The sequence below is a fragment of the Uloborus diversus genome, chromosome 2 (genome assembly GCF_026930045.1).
Source record: "Uloborus diversus isolate 005 chromosome 2, Udiv.v.3.1, whole genome shotgun sequence".
NCBI lineage: Eukaryota > Metazoa > Arthropoda > Arachnida > Araneae > Uloboridae > Uloborus > Uloborus diversus.
This window is the reverse complement of record NC_072732.1, coordinates 184,534,199-184,554,752: the sequence shown is the minus strand read 5'-3', so window position 1 is coordinate 184,554,752 and position 20,554 is coordinate 184,534,199.

Below are 20,554 nucleotides of genomic sequence, written 5' to 3'. Positions count from 1 at the left end.
AAAATATTTTCTTGAATATATTATCGTAGAACAAAATGAATAACCGAGAAAGAATTTACTTTATTCCTTTTATTCTCAGCTGAAAGGTTTCGCCAAATTTGTTTAGGGTTATTAATTTTTAGTATTGTGCGAGCAAAGTAGCCTTGGCGAGATTTCGCGTTTTTAGTTAAACCATTTTTAATTTTTATCATGAGTGGAATAAAATGGTAGTAAGATTACAGAATTCGATAAGTGAAAGGAAATAATGGTCAATCAACTGAAAAGAAAACTACCACCATATATCCGTGAGAATTTTGTTGATGATTTGCATAACATGACACAATTAAATCGTAACTCAGAAATTAGAAAAATCGAAACAGAAAATTTTTAAATGAACCGATTCGGGAATTCGAGAGAAATAACTCAACTACAAATGGAAAAAAAAAATAAGCGCTAGCCAAGCAAGGCAAAAAAGTATCATCTTCTTTCGATAACAATTTGTAATGTCACATTGAATTTTCTAGCATTAATTGTTATTCTTGTCAGGCCACAATTATTATTTAGTTTTATCAAGAATTGATAAATATCGAATTACTACGTAGTTTGCATGAATCTTTGACGTTTAGTAATGCTTCTTGAATTCTCATTTCTTTCTACGTGGGCCAGAATATCCACAAGACTTTGAAAATTAATTTTAAAAGAATAAAGCGAAAAAATCATACATAACAACAAAAATCACAACACTTTTAGCATTTTCTTCGTTACCATGTGCGTTTGTTGTAGTTTTCAATTCCGCCATTAGACAGTGACTTCAGTGCCCCCTATAGTTCGTTGGAGTTGCGAATTGTTGCATTAATAAAAATATTTTTATTCGCAAAAAAAAAAAAAAAAAAAAAAAAAATCAACACCTCTTGGAGCGATTGGCGTCAAAATAGAACCAAAGCCTGTTTACATATGGATTCACATATATTCCAAATTTCAACCAGAACGTAGCATTACTTCTTGAGATAGGGCACTCAAAATGGAAAAAAAGAACGGGTGATTGCGCTACCCCCTTTTTAGCTGTTGACACAAAAATAAAATCAGTTTTTATACCCACTAAGGGCTACTTGCCGATAAATTTTTCTTTCATTCCGTTCATTATTTCTTGAGATACAGCAGTCACAATTGACGACAAAAAACGTTCTATAGCTCAACCCCCGTTTGAGTTATTGACACCAAAATTGAATCAGCACCTGTTCCTGTTAGTACCAACATATGGACCAAATTTTGTTTGATTCCGCCAGTAACTTCCTGAGGAATAGCAAGCACGCGTAACTCGAAAAACGTCCCATTGCTCCACCCCCCTTGGAGGAATTCGCGCCAAAAACTAATGGGCACAAGTTCACATAGGGGCACATATGTGTACCAAATTTCGTTCGATTTCATGCGGTAGTTTTTGTTGTAGAGCGGCCACAAAAAACTGGTCACACACAGACGTGACACACATACATACACACACACACACACACACATACATACACACACACACACAGACAGACAGACATTTTCCAAAAATAGTCGAAATGGACTCAGCACACCTCAAAACGTTCGAATCCGTCAAAATTCGAAATTCGAAAATTTGCACGAATCCAATACTTTCTTCTATATATTAGATATAGAAGAAAGTAACAAGCCGACAACTGACAACGTGGAAACATACTACAGTCAGTAAATAGCCATTTTTCTCAACTGAAATTGTTGCGCATGCGCAGATTAATCAGTTTTCAGACACGTAAAAACTCGTCAAAATGATTACAAAAATTAGAGATACGCTGTAAACTATAAATGTAAACTTTCAAACATATTTTGGATTTATTTTGAAACCTGTGCCAATTTCGTACTTTTGTCAACCATATTTGGAAAAGCCCAACTACGTGAGGAAATCTACATCGCGTCGATATCCGTTTGTGATATGTCACGAGTTTTGCACCAGTTCAACGATATAACAACGAATATTGGAAGATCTGTGCTGTCTGGGATTTTTTCTTTCCCTCTTTTGTAAAAAGAGATTTTAAAGAAAATAAAATTTTTCTTTTTTTTGATTTAAAAAAAAAGAAAGAAAAAAAAAACCCCGCACCAGTCCGCGAAATTTTTTCACGAATTTTTAATGCCCACGAGTCAACAAAGATTGAGAAACGCTGCCTTATAGGTACGGGGGCTGATTCGATTCTGTTCCCAATAGCTCAAATGGAGGTTGAGTAATCGAATATTTTTTCTTGTTACTTGTGATGCTGTGTTACGAGAAGTAATGAATGAAAGCAAACAGACATTGATCGACAGGTAGACCTTAGAGCAGAGACTCTAAAACCTGTGGCTTGAAACCCCCAAAGGGGTCGTGAAGCATTTCTCAAGGGGTCGCGAAATTATCCCAACATTAAAAAATGTATCATTGCAAACTGCATAGAGTAAAAATTAAAATACGTAGGGGGCAACAGCATAATTCTGGAGTAGCACCAATACTTGAGCGCAATGGCGAATCCAGAAGAAGTGCTATGGGCTGCAGCAACCCCCTGTTCTGTCATGCTAGGGTACTCGACTCCTCAACGTCCTTTAATCTTAAACTTTGGTTTAGGGACGTTAATCTCTACAAATTTCCACGAAAGAGCCCGAAATGCGAAGTCACTCTCTCTAAAATAATCCAAAATCATCTAAAATTTGGGTTGGAACCCATTGTTTTTGGAACCTTAACTTCAAATAATTTCTGTGTGAGATTCTTTAAACAGCAAACCTTATCCTGAAAGATATCCTGTAGGGACATTAATTTGGAAATATTCTGGGGAAAAGCCCCGAACCCCATTCCGTCCCCTAAATTCATCAAAAACAGCCAAGAAATAGGTTCTTAGGATTTTAATTTCAAAATTTTTTATGAAGGGAGTGGAATATTGTCCCCCTTCACGTAACGAAAGATCATATAAAATTTCGTATGGGGTAAAGTAAAAGTATGAGAGTGAAGTGTCCTCGCCAAGATCTTTTGAACAAAAAAAAGTTTGTTCGAATCGGACTATTCACTCAAAAGTTATTACGGGGCGGGGCGACAGACAGACCGATAGACACATTTTCCTCATCTCAATACCCTACTTTAAAATTATTTTTTCGATGTTTCTGTAATTATTTTGTTTATTTTTGACTTTTGTTTTTAGTTTTTATCGATATTTTTACGATGCAGTGAGCCTTCTTTCCTGCTTTTTTTTTTCTTCTTTCTTTGATTTTTACTGGGAAAGAAGGCTAAAAAACGGACTTTCTATTAAACTGCCGTGGGAAGACAATGCGCTATATCTACAGAAAATAGTTTTTGAGATATTTGAAAAAAAAAAAAAAAAAAAACACGTTTGGATTCCATATTAACAATGGGGAAATGTTGGAATTTGACTTTTTTTTCATGCTTTATTTTCAACCAAATCCAAATAATCAAGTTTGTGCTATTTAGCTAAACAACTATATATGGCAAAAATGCAAAGTAATAAAAGAAGAAATTTTTTTCAAAACAGCGTTTTACCTTTCCACGAAAGCAGTGACGGATCTAGAACTCAAGCAAGGGGGGGGGGGAGGGGGGTAAACCTCAGTCCAAGTAGGGAGTCAGTTTTAGAGGGATTTTCGTTGTTTTTGCGTGTACTCTCAACCTCCGGGGGGGGGGGGCAGGGCCTGATTACTGAATAGGCTGACTTCGCCGATACATTGGGCCCCCACTTTTTAGAGACCCCCCAATTGACTAAAAAAGTTTAGAGAATGACCAAAATTGTATGGCTTAGCTACAGGGGGGCTTCCGAAAAACAGTTTCGCCTAGGGGGCCCGATACCTTAATCGATCTTAGAGGGACTGACACCCCTATTCAAACAATATGAAATTTTCTCTACAAGGGGTCCCTAACCCGAAAACTTTAGGACTTTAAATATGGCTTTTCACTTGAAATGAACTTATATAGTGTACTCAAGAATCTTTATATATTAATAGGCAAGCCGTTTTCTTTCGGTACCGATCTCTCCTCTGTTTGTGAACCGATTTCCTTCATTCTTTTTTTGTTCGGTAGCTATTGCCGAGCTTTAGTGTCATCAATAAAATTTTTTGAAATCGAACGCTAATTAAAGGAGATATTAATAAAAAACGCATTTTCGTCCTAAATTGCCCTTTCTACGCGAACGGATGGTCCAATTTTTTCGAATTTGATATGGTTGGAAAGGTCTTTAAAAAATACTCCTAACGAAGAAATTGTCATAGCGACCAAGGTCCAATAACCTAAATCCACTAGAAAAAAAGTTATATGCGTTTTTTAGTTAGCGAAACTCAAAAACTTTAATATTATCTCTTTTCCATTGTTGAAACTCATTGTTGGAAGCGTGAAACATTAAGTTTTAATTGGTTTTTTAAACAGCTATTTCTACATGCAAAATGCATTTTAGCGCTTCGAGCTTGGTGTGGTTGGAAAGCCCTCGTGCAAAATACTATAAAACACGATCTACCCGGTTTACCGTTGGAAAATACCAATCCGCTAAAATGGCTAGAAAACGCGCTAGAAGCAATTAAAAGTTAGTGAAAATTCATTTTTATTTGCTTTTTCACGCGACATAGTTAGCGTGAAGAAATTGCTGGATAATATTATACTAGACGTTAAATCCCGGTTATCACAAATTTGCCATTTCAACTGCGCTTGCGCACGGATGCATTTTGGGCTTTCTGTTTTGAGATTTCGTGTTGCTTGTTTATATTTCGGCTGAGCTAGAGTCCCAACAAATTAATGAAAGCAATTAGAATATTTTCACAGCGATTTCGGGATACATTATATGAAACTACGGATATGAATAACTGATAATCTTTATAAAGAAGAGAGAATTGACACTTCAATATTTATTGGTTTGGAAACATTGTTACATTGTGACAAATGGGGGAGAGGGTCGAAAATGTTGAAAAGTGTGACATCAGTTATGCAACGACCTTAACCATAAACAAATCACAAAGTCGACCTTTTTAAAAAATTGTACTATTATTACGACGCCCAGTGTTTTTGAATGGACAGTTATCTGTTGACACGAATAGAGTTCGTTCATTTGATACTTGAAATTTATATTTCTAATGACGAAGAAGTAACTTTTAAATAATAATCATAGACGTTTTATAAGTAACATTGTTCACACAGAAATTTTACGTATAAATTGAGTTTTGATGCTTCATTTCATACGAAAAGATTTCGAAAATTAGATAATTGGTGATTTTTAGCCATTGGCGTCAATTTTTTTGTTTCCAATGCCAGCGCGAAAAATGTTTTTCTTTTGCACACGTAAACAAAGAGTGGGGAAATAGTATTTATTTGCATAGGGTTAGCACAAAGCAACGTGATATCCAAAATAAAATTATTTAAGCCAGCAATTTGTCGACTACACCAATTTCTCAATGGTGTTGTTTCCTTCAATCAAAAGTATTACTTTCAGTCACTGAAATAGAATAAGGAAAAAAAAATGTTGAGTCTGAAAAAACTTTTATTTTCTCAACAGTTGTTTTTTTAAAAACTTTTTTGAATGTCTGATTTTAGAAATAAGCCGTGGTCTTTATGACGTTATAAGTGATGTACTTTGGAGCGCGACTTCATTGCCCAGATAAATATTTACGGTTTGCACTCAACCGCGTTTTCGGGTTATGATAATTTGCTCTGTCCACAAATGGCATCAATGAGCGGCATTTTATCGCTTTTGATGCCAAAAAATTAATTTGAATCTGCGCACCGATTAAAATAGTTGTTAAAAAATATTAAATTCATTCAAATTATTTTAAAAATGGTTAAAACCTTTGTTTTTAAACATCCTCTTTCAGTAAAAAATAGTTTGAAAATTTCGGAAACGTTTCATTACCGAAATATCCCCTTTCATCCATTTATTTTGAGATTAACAGATAAAAAGCAAAATTGGAATAAATTATTACTGGGGTATTGTGTTCCGTATAAAAATTGTATGTTTTAAGATATGCAGTTAACATGAGTACGAGTAGAAATAAAAATGTTGGAAACAGTTAAATTTATACAAGTTTTCTCAAATATTCATTAATGAATATGGTCGAATTTCGACCACTGGGCGAACACTAGTATAAATAATTTCGCAAACATTTTAAAGGTCTGAAAACACTATATGCACCTTACCATAAAGCTACAAATTACCGCCCAATGGCCAGAGCTAAGACGGAATTGCAAGCAAACACCGTGAAGGTCAGTTACAGCATCCAGAGATTGTAGCTGCGCTCTAGCTTTATGCTCATGAGTCTGGAGTAGCTAAAACCATGCTCAGGCAAAAAAAACCTTATATAAAGCTGAGTAGATTATCACATTGGTAGATAAAAATACTTTCGCATAACAGAAAGAGGTGTGCAAACATAGTATGACTCCCAATCGAAAAAGTGAAGATAAAAGCTACGGTATAAACACTATACCCCAGCTACTGCTGGAGAAAGGCAGTAAAAAGAAGAGGATGCGTGAAGGTGATCAGGACCCTCTAGTAGAAATTTGAAAAATTAATGTCAAAACGCAATTTTCGGGATGTTATGGTGGTAAAGTTAGGTGAGATGGGGTTGAGGTTCCTTTCCGAGTATTTTTCCTTACTATAGTCAATTTCAAGCTTTCACTGGCAATATAAGGGGATCGAATACTCTTTTCAGAAATTTACACAAATAAAAGGTTAAAAACGCATTTTTATGCTATGTGTGGTAACATTAAGGTGACGGGGAAGGTCCAGGGACTCTCTCTTCAAAGTGTTTCGCTGTAGAACTCGGGAAAACACTATTATAGACTACACTGGTGTGCAAAAATTAAGGACGAAGTCGAAAAATTAGCATATCAGCTGAACGAAGAGGCAGAGCGGACAGAAAGACCAATCAGGAGATTAAGTAAGGTGATGTACGGTAGCACATGCGCAGATATGCAGGCAGACGTAATGGGGGAGTGTCTGAGTAGTATAAAGCATGTTGTCTGTGTAAGATCAGTATTTCTGGCAAAGAGATTGCACGCCGTATAGCAGTTAAAATCACACCGAGTTGCTGCCTCAGCGAGAAATGGCAAATAATCAATCTGTTAGACGATATCTGGATGCTTTTACCCGAGGTCGAATCATTGGGAAGTTGGAGTAAGGCCGCAGCGTGACAAGTTTGGCTGCAGAGTTCGGAATTGCTCACAGCATCGTTTCACGACTTTGGAGACAATTTCAAACTACAGGAACAGCTATCCGGGGTTCAGTAGTGGTTGTCCACGAGGAACCACACCCGCAGATGACCGGTACAGGCCAGAAGAAACAGGCGGCAGACAGCGGGAGAAATCGCTAGACACACGACACAGGCGACTGGACGACCGATATCGCGTTTTACCGTGGCCAGAAGACTGCACGGTGGTGATCTGTTTGCACGACGCACTATACGGTATGTACCTCTAACGCCTGCCCATCGGAGAAGGCGTTCTCTGTGGTGCCGGGAACACCGGAATTGGAGAGACAATGAATGGGGACGAGTACTCTTTACAGATGAGAGCAGATTCAGTCTGAGTAGCGATTCTTATCGCATACTCATCTGGAGAGAGCGGGGAAGCCGCAATCATCCCTCGAACATCATTGACCGGGACAGGTATGGAGGTCGCGGTGCTCTCATTTGGGGAGGCATCATGCTTGGTTGTCGTACAGACCTTCCCATCTTCGACGCAGGTTCAGGGACCCGTTATTGTAACGAGATTCTTCTGCCATATGTGCGTCTTTTTAGAGGCGCTATGGGTCCGCAGTTCCTTTTCATGGACGACAATGCACCATGTCATCGCACAGTAGCTGCCGAACAGCTCTTAGAGAGTGAGGATATTGAACGTATGGATTGGCCGGCACGATCTCCGGATCTCAATCCCATCGAGCATGTATTGGATTTTCTAGGCAGACGCTTGGCAGCTCGTACCTTACCACCAGTAACGATTCGGGAGCTTCGATTGGCGCTACAAGACAAATGGGCAGCAATGCCTCAACAACTGGTTGACACCCTCATTCTCAGCATGGGCAGACGCTGTGAAACCTGCCTAGCAGTCGGGGGAGATCATATCCCTTACTAAAGAACGGATGTTTCTCGCTGGACACACATCACAGGGATGTTTCGGCCTTCAGTCGCATTGCGCTCCATGCTACTTTTTCAATAAAGCTTCTTTTTATCCCTCTGCGTTCTCTTTTAGTAAGTGTTGCTTACATTACACATGTCCTTACGTAGTGGGGATCTTACGGTATTAAATGTGTTGATTTGGAAAGCTTTTGTACAAAGTTATATTGAAAAAACCGTCTCGTCCTTAATTTTTGCACACCAGTGTATGTCTTTGGGGATGTTAGGAGAGAAATTCTTTGGTGATTTAGGGGAGACCGGGGTTAGTTGTTACAATTTTTTTCAATATTTTTTACGCTAAACTATTTCAATTTTACACACGCATGAAACTTTAAAGTGCATCTAGATTGTTCAACATTCATAACATTTTTTTTAAAAATGATTAGAAGCCATTACTCCAAAATATTTCAAGTTCTTTGAATAGATGTAGATTGTAACAACTTACCCCACCAAGGGGTATGTTGTTACAGTATATGGGGTTAGTTGTTACATGAGATATATTTTAGTAATGAAATGAATTTTACACATTTTCTGGTTTATTCTGTTAAATTTTAAAAATTCTTAACCACGTAAAAAATTAAAAACTTTTCTGCTTTACAGATTTACTTCATTAATGACTTATTCTAATAAACTATCATAATCATTATCAATGTCCATACAAATTACAATCTTAACAAGCATATAATTTATCAAACTTAGCACACGGTTTAGAGCACTCTATGCAGAACCAGTCTTCATTATCTTCATCCGAAGGACACACTGACTGGACGCACCTTTCTGCATTTTTTTTTTTTTTTGGCCTTGGTGTCTGTTGATTTCTTCTCTGTTAGACGCAATTTCCTTTTCACAGATTTTTATTTCCCAGCTTCGGGTTGCAAAACATTTTTTACTGGTGTATCTGTTAAAGTGGCGCTGACCTACGGCTTCCGCTTGCAGACCGTCTTCACTTCTGCAATGTGGAAGGCGTATTTCTGCCTTGGAGAAATACGTACATTTGAATAATACATTATTTATTATTTTTATCATTGTTGTAATTATTATTACTAGGGGGCTATCGCCCCCTGCTCGCTATCGCTCGCCAACCCCCGGAACTGCTTACGCAGTTCCCTGTGGATCGCTTCGCGATCCATGCTCGCTTCGCTCGCTCGCTGTATGCCAATACATTAGCCTAGCTAAAATTTTCCGTAAAAATTAAAGTTGGTAATTGCATTTAGGTCACCATCCATTTAACCAATATGAAAATTACGTTCATAATGTTAATTTGTCTGCTTTAGCCAGATTTTCGACAGTTTAACTTTGCTGTATGTAAGATGACTGCCTTGGCAATGTGCACAACTTTACCATTATAGATACAAAAGTGTCTGTCATTGCTTTGGAGAGATTGCACTTCTACCTGTTGGTCCGCGGAAGGTATTTTATTTCCCTTCTACCACCCATTGGAAAACCAATGAAGGCATTCCCCTATCCGCCACCTGGGGACGCGCCCTCTAGGGGTTACAGGCTCCCCCGAGGGATGTATTTACATTATTTACACTCTTATATATATTTACATATTTACACTCTTATATATTCTAATCTGAGAAAACTTCCTCATATACACAATTAAAAATGTCCCGTTTGGGAGCCACAACTGACACTGCTTCAAAAGATCTTGTTCTTGATAATGCCACATAGAGCTGGCCATGACTAAAAACAGGCTCAGAGAGCACCAAACATATTTTCTCAAACGTTTGTCCTTCTTGTTGTTATTCTGAATCCTTGCCACGTCACGAACAAAAAATGGTTTAACTAAAAACGCGAAAACTCGCCAAGGCTACTTTGCTTGCACAATACTAAAACTACTATAACCCTAAACAAATTTGGCGAAACCTTTCAGCTGAGAATAAAAGGAATAAAGTAAATTCTTTCTCGGTTATTCATTTTGAACTGAACTGTCGTACTGAAGCAGAGAATAGACGACGCTCAAAGCGCCTACGCGTTCAAAACAACATTGCCGATGAACATGATTGTGGAGCAATGTGTGAAGAATGCGAATTTTGTGGTGCTCTTTATTGGCAGAAAGAGCGTAATACTGCAAATAAATATACTAAATGTTGCCATGACGGAAAGGTGCGGTTACCGGCATTGTGTGACGCACCTGATCTGTTGAAGGAACTGCTGACTGAAAATTCCCCAGCCGCTAAAAATTATCGGCAGCGAATCAGAGAATACAACTCTGGAAATGGCTCGTCTTAAATTGGATTCAAGAACGGTTTCCTGCCTTCTTTGAGCTTTTCTTTGCTGATTAAGGTTGAAATGGGCCACAGCCCGACTCAAACTCATCTCAAAAAAAAAAAAAGTTCGTTGAGTTTTCTGTGATTCAAGATTTCAAAACAACGTAGAAGTTTGTTTACATGATTTATCGGCGAAGTGTTGCCAACGGAGGTTTAGAAATTCACCCCTTCATTTGCCGGCACGTAAGAGAATTATATATATAGATTATTTATTCAACCATACATATTAACAATAAAATAAATCATAGAATGAAAGAGATCAGAATTATTATTATTATTATTATTACTATCGTCATCCAACTACAGTACTTTATATGAATTAAATCATGCAATAAAACATATCAGAAATACTACTTAGCACCACTAGCATTTTTTATCTTACTGCAGAATCTCTCTAGTGTCATGAAATTCATCGGCTACCTTTCGTACTGAACTACCTGCAATTACTTCTTTAGCCACATCCAGGTATGTTTCTTTAGGTGTTTTGTCCCTGTCCGTCTTGTTTTTATAGTCCCCCGCCATATCATATTTAAAAAGAAAACATAATATTAAATTAAAACTTGCATGGAGCAAGTTGTTACTTGTAACAACTAACCCCAACAATATTGTAACAACTTGCCCCATACGACCCCACTTTAGTTCTTGGCACATATTACAGGTATTATATCTTTGTACAAAACTTTTAAATATGTTAGCACTTACCTAAAAATGTAGGCTTTCACGTGGTATAGAAATAAATTCGTTATCTGCAATGGCTTCGTCACAAATAGAAAAATAACAGCGGAAAGAAAAATTACTTCCAGACTCAAAAAACCGTTTTCCTTGAGCACTCTCCATGCTACTGACTGCAAGCACTCCAGTGATTGTCAGGGAATGCAGATGGGTGAGTGCTATCATCTACTGCAAGGAAAGTCGGTTTCTCCTGGCGGTTATTTTTGAATTCGGATGTAACAACTTACCCCGTGTAATAATTAACCCCGGTCTGCCCTACTTTGAAATTTTTTCGAAATTGGAGTCTTTAAGAAGGAGTTTTACGCAACTTCTGGTGAATTTACGTTACTTGGTCGCTCTCCTCCGGAAGTCTTTCGACATTGAACACTCCAATTTTGGCTATAACTGGTGACGTTTGGGAATTGAAGAGAGTTCGGAGGCACTCTGGAAAAGCTTTGTCAGTAAAGTCCGAAAAACACAAATTTTAGTCGATGATTTGTTAAGTTTAGAAAATGGAAAGTTTTGGAGGATTTTTATGAAAATATTTTAATTCTTCAAAAGGTGGCATTTCGGTTGAGAAATGGAAAAAGTTCACGGGCTGTCTCTGGAAGTTTTTTGAACCTAAAGTTTAAAAAAAAAACTCAACGGTACGCCTGCTTCGTCAGCGTTAGGGGGATCTCCTAACGTCACGAAAGTGATGTCAGGTCTTTATTCCGATTTTTTTTTCCAAATGGAGGTCCTAAGATTTGACTTAAGGTTTAGGTTGGGAAAGATAGAGGAAAGATTCTACCTGCCTCCTCTTGACTCTATTGGCCTCCTTCCCTCTCGAAATCTCTTTCAAGAAATCATTTTTAGGTTGTAGGTGAAGAAAAAAATGTTCGGGGATTCTCCCGAGGAATTTTCTAAAACGAAATTTAAAGCTATATCTGTGCTGATACTAAAGGGAAGGTGCTCGGGGGAACCTCCGGAAATTTATAAAAGTTGACGTCTTAGAAGGCAAAAATTTGTGTTTGCTTAAAGACGTTTAACGTGTGGAGAAGAATTTGAGTATCTTCTTCGACTAAATTTGGAAATCTAAGTTTAAAGGCAATTTCTTCTATCTTTTATAGTAATATTAGGAAAAGAGTGAGTGTTTGGAGATCTTCTCTAGAACTTTTTCGGAATTGAAGTCTTTAAAAAGCATTTCAGGCTCTCTTGGACGATGCTAGAAGACGTGTTAGGGTTCGGGGGCTGTCTTCTAAAATGTTTTGAAACTGAAGTTCTGAAAACACAGTTTTGATTTATATTTTGATGGAATGGGTTGTCTCCAAAGGAAATGTTTCAAGCTTGAAGGCCTATAGATGAATATTTTTTTAGTCACGTTAAGGGAACAGACAGTGTTTGAGGACTTTCCCTACAAAATTTCGACAATAAAGCTAGAAAAGCAATATTAAGCTTTTTTATGGTTCTGTTAGGGGAAGGAGATTCGGGAGCCTTCGTTCTAAAAACATATTTTAAAGTTCACTTAGGCGACGATAAATATAGACAGGTATAGTTTCACACCAAAAGTAGTTTGAAATTAAAACGCCAAAATAAAATTTCATTCTATGTTTGTCCAAATAAGGGGTGAAGTTTATGTAATGGAAAGAAAAAAAAAAGCTAGAAAATTTTCTCCAGAAACGTTCGAAAATAGTGTATAAAAAATGCAATTTTAATTAATCTTTGATGACATTAGGGGAAGCGGGCGCTCACTGAACAAAATTTTCCGAAATTAGAGGCCTAAAAACAGTTTTAAGCTCTCTTTGTAAAAGTATTGCAGTATTTAAAATCTCCGAAAATTTGGTTTTATACAGTGCGAGTTCTGACCTCATTGGGGGGGGGGGGGGGGGGGGTCGGGGGGCTATAGCCCCGTTAGCCTGAGAAAGAAGTAAAATATATGACTGTGTTAATTTGAAACTGATAACTTCAGGTTAAAATACCTTGATAGCATCAGGACGAAGCTATTTCCTCCAAGCCTTCCCATGCTATTGCAAATCAAATTGTAATCTTTTGCAAGTTTTGACCGGATGGAAGAAAAAATTACAGTTCCTTTAGCCCCCCCCCCCCAACTCACCATTAATACGTCACAGCGTATATATTTATTTAAATATAATGCATATTTACCTGCGAAAAAGTATTAAAGTATTTGAAATCTTTGAAATTTTGGATTTGTTTAGAGGTATTTCTAACCTCATGGGGGGGGGGGGGCTATAGACCCCTTAAATATAAGTTAAACATGTCCCAGGTAGCATCAACTCATCGGATTTTGCTCGGTCGATTATCGACTCCTCCTAAACTCATCGCGTAATGCACGCTGATATCGTTGCGATCAGAATCCGAGAACGGTTTTCGATGAGCTGTTTTTTATTGGAAAACTATATCCTTACGATCAAATTTTCCGATGAAAATTTGCCGAGCTACATTTCATCGGAAAAAGATATCGTAACGATCAAATTTTCCGATGAAAATTTTCTGAGCGAAATTTCATCAAAAAACGAAATCGTAACGATCAAATTTTCCGATGGAAATTTGCCGAGCTGCATTTCATCGGAAAAAAGAGATCGTAACGATCACATTTTCCGATGAAAATTTGCTGAGCTACATTTCATCGGAAAAAGAGATCTTAACGATCAAATTTTCCGATGAAAATTTACCGAGCTACATTTCATCGGAAAGAGCGATCGTAACGATCAAATTTTCCGATGAAAATTTGCCGAGCTGCATTTCATCGGAAAAAGAGATTGTAACGATCAATTTTTCCGATGAAAATTTGCTGAGCTACATTTCATCGAAAAACGAAATCGTAACGATCAAATTTTCCGATGAAAATTTGCCGAGCTGCATTTCATCGGAAAGAGAGATCGTAACGATGAAATTTTCCGATGAAAATTTGCCGAGTTACATTTCATCTTAAAAAAGTAGGTTGTTTAAATTTTCCGATAAAAATTTTCCCAATCTAAAATTTTTGGAAATCTCCCAACTGTTAAAATAGGATAAATTTTATTATTCGAATATCCGACAATTGATAGTGTCATTGATCAAACGTAAGGCTATACGGATCAACATTCAGGGTTGAAAATCGGAGGAAAAATGACTGAGACTTTGACTCCGAATCCGACTCCTGGATTTTGAAAGGGTTTACTCCGATTTGCTGCAAAATCAATTCAACTTTAACTCCACGATTCCAACCCCTATTACTTCACTGGAATTGCGAACAAAATGAGACTCCGACTCTTGAATGATTTCTCTCTATCTCCAAAACAATTCCACTCCGTTCAATTTGACTCCCAAAATTACCGACTCCGACTCGGTTTGCGGGCAAAATGATCGATTCCGACTCTTCACTAGCTGGCGCCACAAGTATATTCACTGAATAAAGTTCTCACTTTTTCGTTCAGAAATCTGTCATGGCCTTGCCACCCGATAGATGGCGCCACAAATGATTTTCCATTTAATACATTATTTTCCTCCTAGGAAAGAGCAATACTTGTCCAGTGGTTAACATATGAATCTCGTATTCCAGAGGTCTAGGGTTCGATTCCCGGCTAAAGCGACTTCGTTTGAGCTCATGAATCACGTTCGTCAAAAGTTGTTAAATTAGAAATTAAATAAACAAGTTATTAAAAAAAATAAAATATATAAAATAATTTGTTCCAAATGACATCATCCAAAAATACCCCTCCTGAAAGTTTTCAAGATGGTGGAAGGGTCACGTGATCATCCAAGTTGGCGGACCCCCCTTTCCACTGTTAATTTTTTTTCCTCCTGCTTCTCCCTATATCGCAGTTGTTACTACTTTTCATCGTATTTTCATCCTAAATTCATCGCCTCGGAACAGCACTGCTCGTATATTGCTCCAAATCTCATCGTATTTTCATCCAAAATTCATCGCCTCGGAACAGCACTGCTCGTATATTGCTCCAAATCTCATCGTATTTTCATCCAAAATTCATCGCCTCGGAACAGCACTGCTCGTATATTGCTCCAAATCTCATCGGTATAGGGAGCAAAATTCATCGAATTCCGATGATCGGATTCTACTATTGCCGATGAGACATATTGGAGCAATTTCCTATGAAAACTCATCGGAATCCGATCATCGACCGATCATCGGCCGATCAAAGTTTGATCGGATTTCGATGAACGGCCGATGATCGGCCGATGAGTTGATGCTACTCGGGGTATGGCTTGTTTAATTTGAAAATTATAACTTTAAGATTTAAAAAAAAGCAAAACAAAACTGTTTCCTCCAAGCCTTTCCATTCCATTGCACAGATCACAATTTAATCTGTTTTAAGTTTTGACCAAATTGAAGAATGGGAGGGGCTACAGTCTCCTAACCTGCCCTCCCATCTATTAATATGCCACTATATATTGTAGTAATATTTAAATGTAAGGCATATTTAAATTCGCAAATGTATTGCAGTACTAAAAGTTTCAGAAATTTCGATTTTATCTAGTGTAAGTTCGGATCTTAAAGGGGGGGGGGGCTATAGCACCCTTAGCTCCACCCCTTGAATCCCCCACTGCACGGGAACAGATTTCAGCAAATGTTTAAATTCCAGTTCTCCGCAATTAAAATTTTTTTTGTTCCGCAAATAAACTTTGCATTTCGAAGAGCATTCATTTTTTCATGGAAAGTCTTTTTCATAACAGGAGGGTCAGCCGACCCTTTGACCCTCCTCTGAATCCGTTTACTCCAGATCCAGCGCCCTCCCCTTCCCTCTTATGCCTTACATTCCGCTATGGGACAATGCACCCTCAAAAATTCCTGTGGTGACATGTGCCTCAATGAATTGGTGGAGTCGGCATCCTAACAGCCAAAATTTTCTTCTGGGGTCATAACAATTCTTACATACAAACACAGTAACATGCAGTAGTTGAGCTAAACTTACTACAAATACAAATACAAAAGTGATGACCAGCAACAGGCTCTGGGCCCCGCTAGGCTGGTCCTAGTCAATTTACAATCCCCAATGAAGATCAGTGGCCCCTCTTAAAACTATCTACTCCCTTCTACATTACCACCTCTTCCGTTAAGCTGTTCCAAGGTTCCACTACCCTGCTAAAACAATAATTTTTCCTAATATCCATGTTAGCTTGAGATTTAAATAGCTTAAAACAATGACCCCTTGTCCTGTTTTCAGTGCTAAACTTTAGCCCCGTAACATCTTTCATTTTAATAAATTTAAACAACTGAATCATGTCCCCTCGGTCTCTTCTTTGCTCAAGAATACATTTTTAGCATTCTAAGCCTGGAATTGTAGTCTAAATGAGAAAGTCCCCTTATTAGCCTTGAAGCCCGCCTTTGAACCCTTGGGATTCAAAGAATGGGCCACTCGCGGCCCACGAAGCTGATCCGTAACGCTCGTGTTTAAATGTTTCAAATCGAAACCAGGGCTAGCCAAGTGTCATAAATTTTAAGCCATACATTTAGAAATTGGTTTCTAGAAAACAGATATAACTTTCGCATTAATACAATAAGCATCAAGTATTGAAAACGATTATTCTTGGTTTGTAATTTTTTTTTCTAATTCACTTTTTCCCGTGATGTTTAGAAAAAAAATTAAGTGCAGTAGAGCTCCAATAATTCGAATCAGTTTGGATAGGACCCTATTCAGATAATTAAAAATTCGGATAATTGTATGTGGCTTCCGTAAAAAGAATCAATTTTAATTAATTATTGAATGTATGTTGAAAATGAGAAAACAAAAAACTATATTTAAAGAAAGAGAGCTTTCAATTAATCAAATGAAAAGGCAACACTTTTACTTGTTTAGCGTACTTATAAGTGCAGTACTTTTGTGCAGTACGTGTACACCTTACTTGAAATGAAAGTCTTTACTTGTTAAACATCTCTGTCACAGAAAACTGTTTGACTAATTTTGTGAAGGGAATAGCGCTTAGACAGAATCAGTATTTTGCGAATCGCAATTCTGAACACAATACGGATAATATGCGATTCGGATAATAGGAAAGCTGCTAATTGAAGTTCCATTGTATTTAAAAATTTTACGTGTTTTCTGACTGGCGCGCGAGTAGCGTATACTTTAGAATCGGTAATATAATTTAAAAGCTTTCTCGGTTGGAGGGAAGGATCAAACTCCAAGTCCCTTCGCTATACACCCCTTGTCTTGACATTTAAGCCCAATATTTCAGCAATTGGCGATATAAATTCATGCATTAGCAGAAACAATCGATTGAGATGATTTTCCTTTCTATCCCGAGAAGTATTTTCATCTGAGGAATCAGTTGTGGATTCGAAAGCGTAACCGTCGTCCACGCCTGGTGCATCGGAGTATGACGTCAATCGATAGTTACTCGAAGTCTGTGAAGTAAGTGGATACTTTTATTCGTCACACGATTAGGTTTTTTCAAGGGCATGACATGAAGTAACGGTTTTGAGCTTGTGGCACATGTGTCTCCTAGGGTCACATAAGATTTTTCAGTGGTACTCGAATAAAAGTTTTTAATATATAATATACCACTATGTATATTATATATTACAAATGTGTATAATAATGTGTATAATAGTGTACAATAATGCCTATATTGCTAGGAGAAGAGGGGAAAAAATAAACCACAAAAATGAGAAGCCATGTGTTTCTATCAAGATAAGTGCAAAATCCAGCGAAAATCTGTTAAATAAAATTAAGAGCAAAAACACCGAAATTTTCACTTCAATCGTTTTAAGCCCGGCAGTAGAATTTCCTTCAGCAGTCTACGACGCGATGTTAGGACTTGCGTCGTAGATTTTTTAAAAAGTCTGCAGACTATTTCTTAGTTGGGAGAGAAAGAAACCTAGAATTTTAAAAGAAAACAAATTTTGAGTTTCAGCGAACAAAGAGTTGTATCGTATTTTCCGAGATATAGTTCACTGGTACTAACTACTCGTAGTTTTAAGTTGAGCGTCATATTTTTAAGCTTTTCTCTGAGCCGATATAGATTTTTCGACTAATATAGGTCAGACTAGCTGCGTCGACCGGCTTTACACGGTCTACCTCGAAAATAAAAGTTATGTCAAGTGACGCGTGTTCAAGTAAAATTTTGCCTCTGCAGAATGCGGAAAAATAACCAAAAAGGAAACTTTTAAATTCCTCGATTACAGGAAAAGCCTTTACCCAAAATTTCATTTGTTCGCATTCGAGGAAAAAAATGGCAACAGATCTTTCTTCCCAATGATTTTCTTCACGTTACAAATTAAAAAAAAAAGCATTGTTACGGAAAGTTGAGATGAAGCACTAAATAATAATTTGAATGGAGGGAAGCCTTCGAAAAATAGGGATTTTATGTCGAAATCTAAGTGTTATAATTAATTCACAACTCCAGCGCTCGAATATGCTACCTTGCGGTGATTTACAAAACTGCCGAAAAAAGTAAAACTTTGCCAGATTGCGTTCCACATGTGTCTGTTGACGTAAACACAGGCAGTTTGTTCTGAGTATTAATTAACGCAATCGATGTGTCTTACGTTAGATTGCTTTCAACTACAGAAATTGTTTCGTCCCTTAGTAGTCTTCTCGACCTTCTCAAAATAATGTTAGTTTTCCTTATTTCCTTCTAAAAGGTGAGTTGATTGAGAAATGCTGAAAGCGTTAACACAAGAAAACTCTGGATTAACAAACTTGGATAACGTTACACCAGGTAAAATTTTTTATTGTTTTGTGTAAATTTGTAAGAATATGGTTTTTTTTAAATCTTAAATAAATTTAACTAACCATATTTTACAGCAGCATTTAGTTGGAATGAACAGTATGCAAAATATTTTCTTGAATATATTATCGTAGAACAAAATGAAAAATGTTTAACCGAGAAAGAATTTACTTTTTTGCTTTTATTCTCAGCTGAAAGGTTTCGCCAAATTTGTTTAGGGTTATAGTTTTAGTATTGTGTGAGCTAAGTATCCTTGGCGAGATTTCGCGTTTTTAGTTAAACCATTTTTAATTTTTATCATGAGTGGAATAAAATGGTAGTAAGATTACAGAATTCGATAAGTAAAAAGAAATAATGGTCAATCAACTGAAAAGAAAACTACCATCATATATCCGTGAGAATTTTGTTGATGATTTGCATAGCATGACATAATTAAATCATAATTCAGAAATTAGAAACATCGAAACAGAAAAATTTTAAATTAACCGATTCGGGAATTTGAGAGAAATAACTCAGCTACAAATGCAAAACAATAAGCACTATCCAAGCAAGGCAAAGAAGTATCATCTTCTTTTGATAATAATTCGTAATGTCATATTAATTTTTCTAGCATTAATTGTTATTCTTGTCAGGCCACAATTATTATTTAGTTTTATCAAGAATTGATAAATATCGAATTCAACATCGTGGAAATGGCTGCTTAGAACTTACGAACTACGTAGTTTGCATTAATATTTGACGTTTAGTAATGCTTCTTGAATTCTCATTTCTTTTTCTACGTGGGATAGAATATCAACAAGACTTTGAAAATTAATTCAAAAAGAATAAAGCGAAAAAAATCATGCATACGAACAAAATTTACTAGGCTCATTAGCATTTTCTTCGTTACCACGTTCGTTTGCTTTACCTTTTTCGTCCGCCATTAGAAAGTGGCTGCAGTGCCCCCTATAGTTCGTTGGAGTTACGAATAGTTTTTAATTGATATCTCCACTAATTATTATCAGAGGATTATGTTAAATTCGCAACTTCAATAAACTAAAGGGGACGCTACAGCCACTGTCTAATGGCGGATGGAAAAGGTAAAACAAATACACGCCGTAACTTATTCGTAACTCAAGAGCTCGAATGCGCTATCTTGCGGTGATTAACAATACAACTGAAAAAGGTAAAACATTCCGTTCCACGTGTTTTATTTGAGGTAAATTAGAGGCTTCAGACAGTTTGTGATGTAATGTAATTTTAAAGGAATAGAAAAGAAAGCTTTTCACAAACAAGACGAAAAATTACTGTCAATCACTAAGCTTCAAAGTAAGTTATAATTTACGGCATTGGTTTGTTTTACCTTTTTCGTCCGCCATTAGACATTGGCTGCAGCGCCCCCTTTAGTTTATTGGAGTTGCAAATAACTTGCTTTGACACTTACTGAAAGACAGTAATTTTTCATCGTGTTTGTGGGAAGGTTTCTTTTCTATTCTTCTGAAATTGCATTACATCAAACTGTCTGAAGTCTGTTATCCCAAATTATTTACCCCAAAGAAAACACGTGGAATGGAATATTTTACCTTTTTCTTTAGTGCTGTTAATCACCAAAAGGTAGTGTATTCGAGCTCTGGAGTTGCGAATAGCCAAACATAAAGACGGGAAGATCACGAATCCATCGATACCTGGTTCGATAGTCATACCCCAGTCAATAAAGGGTATATATCGGAACAAATTAGGGAATAGCTGAATTTTTGTCAGTTGTTAGCACCTAAGGAGGGGAGTATTTTCCTAAGAGTCCC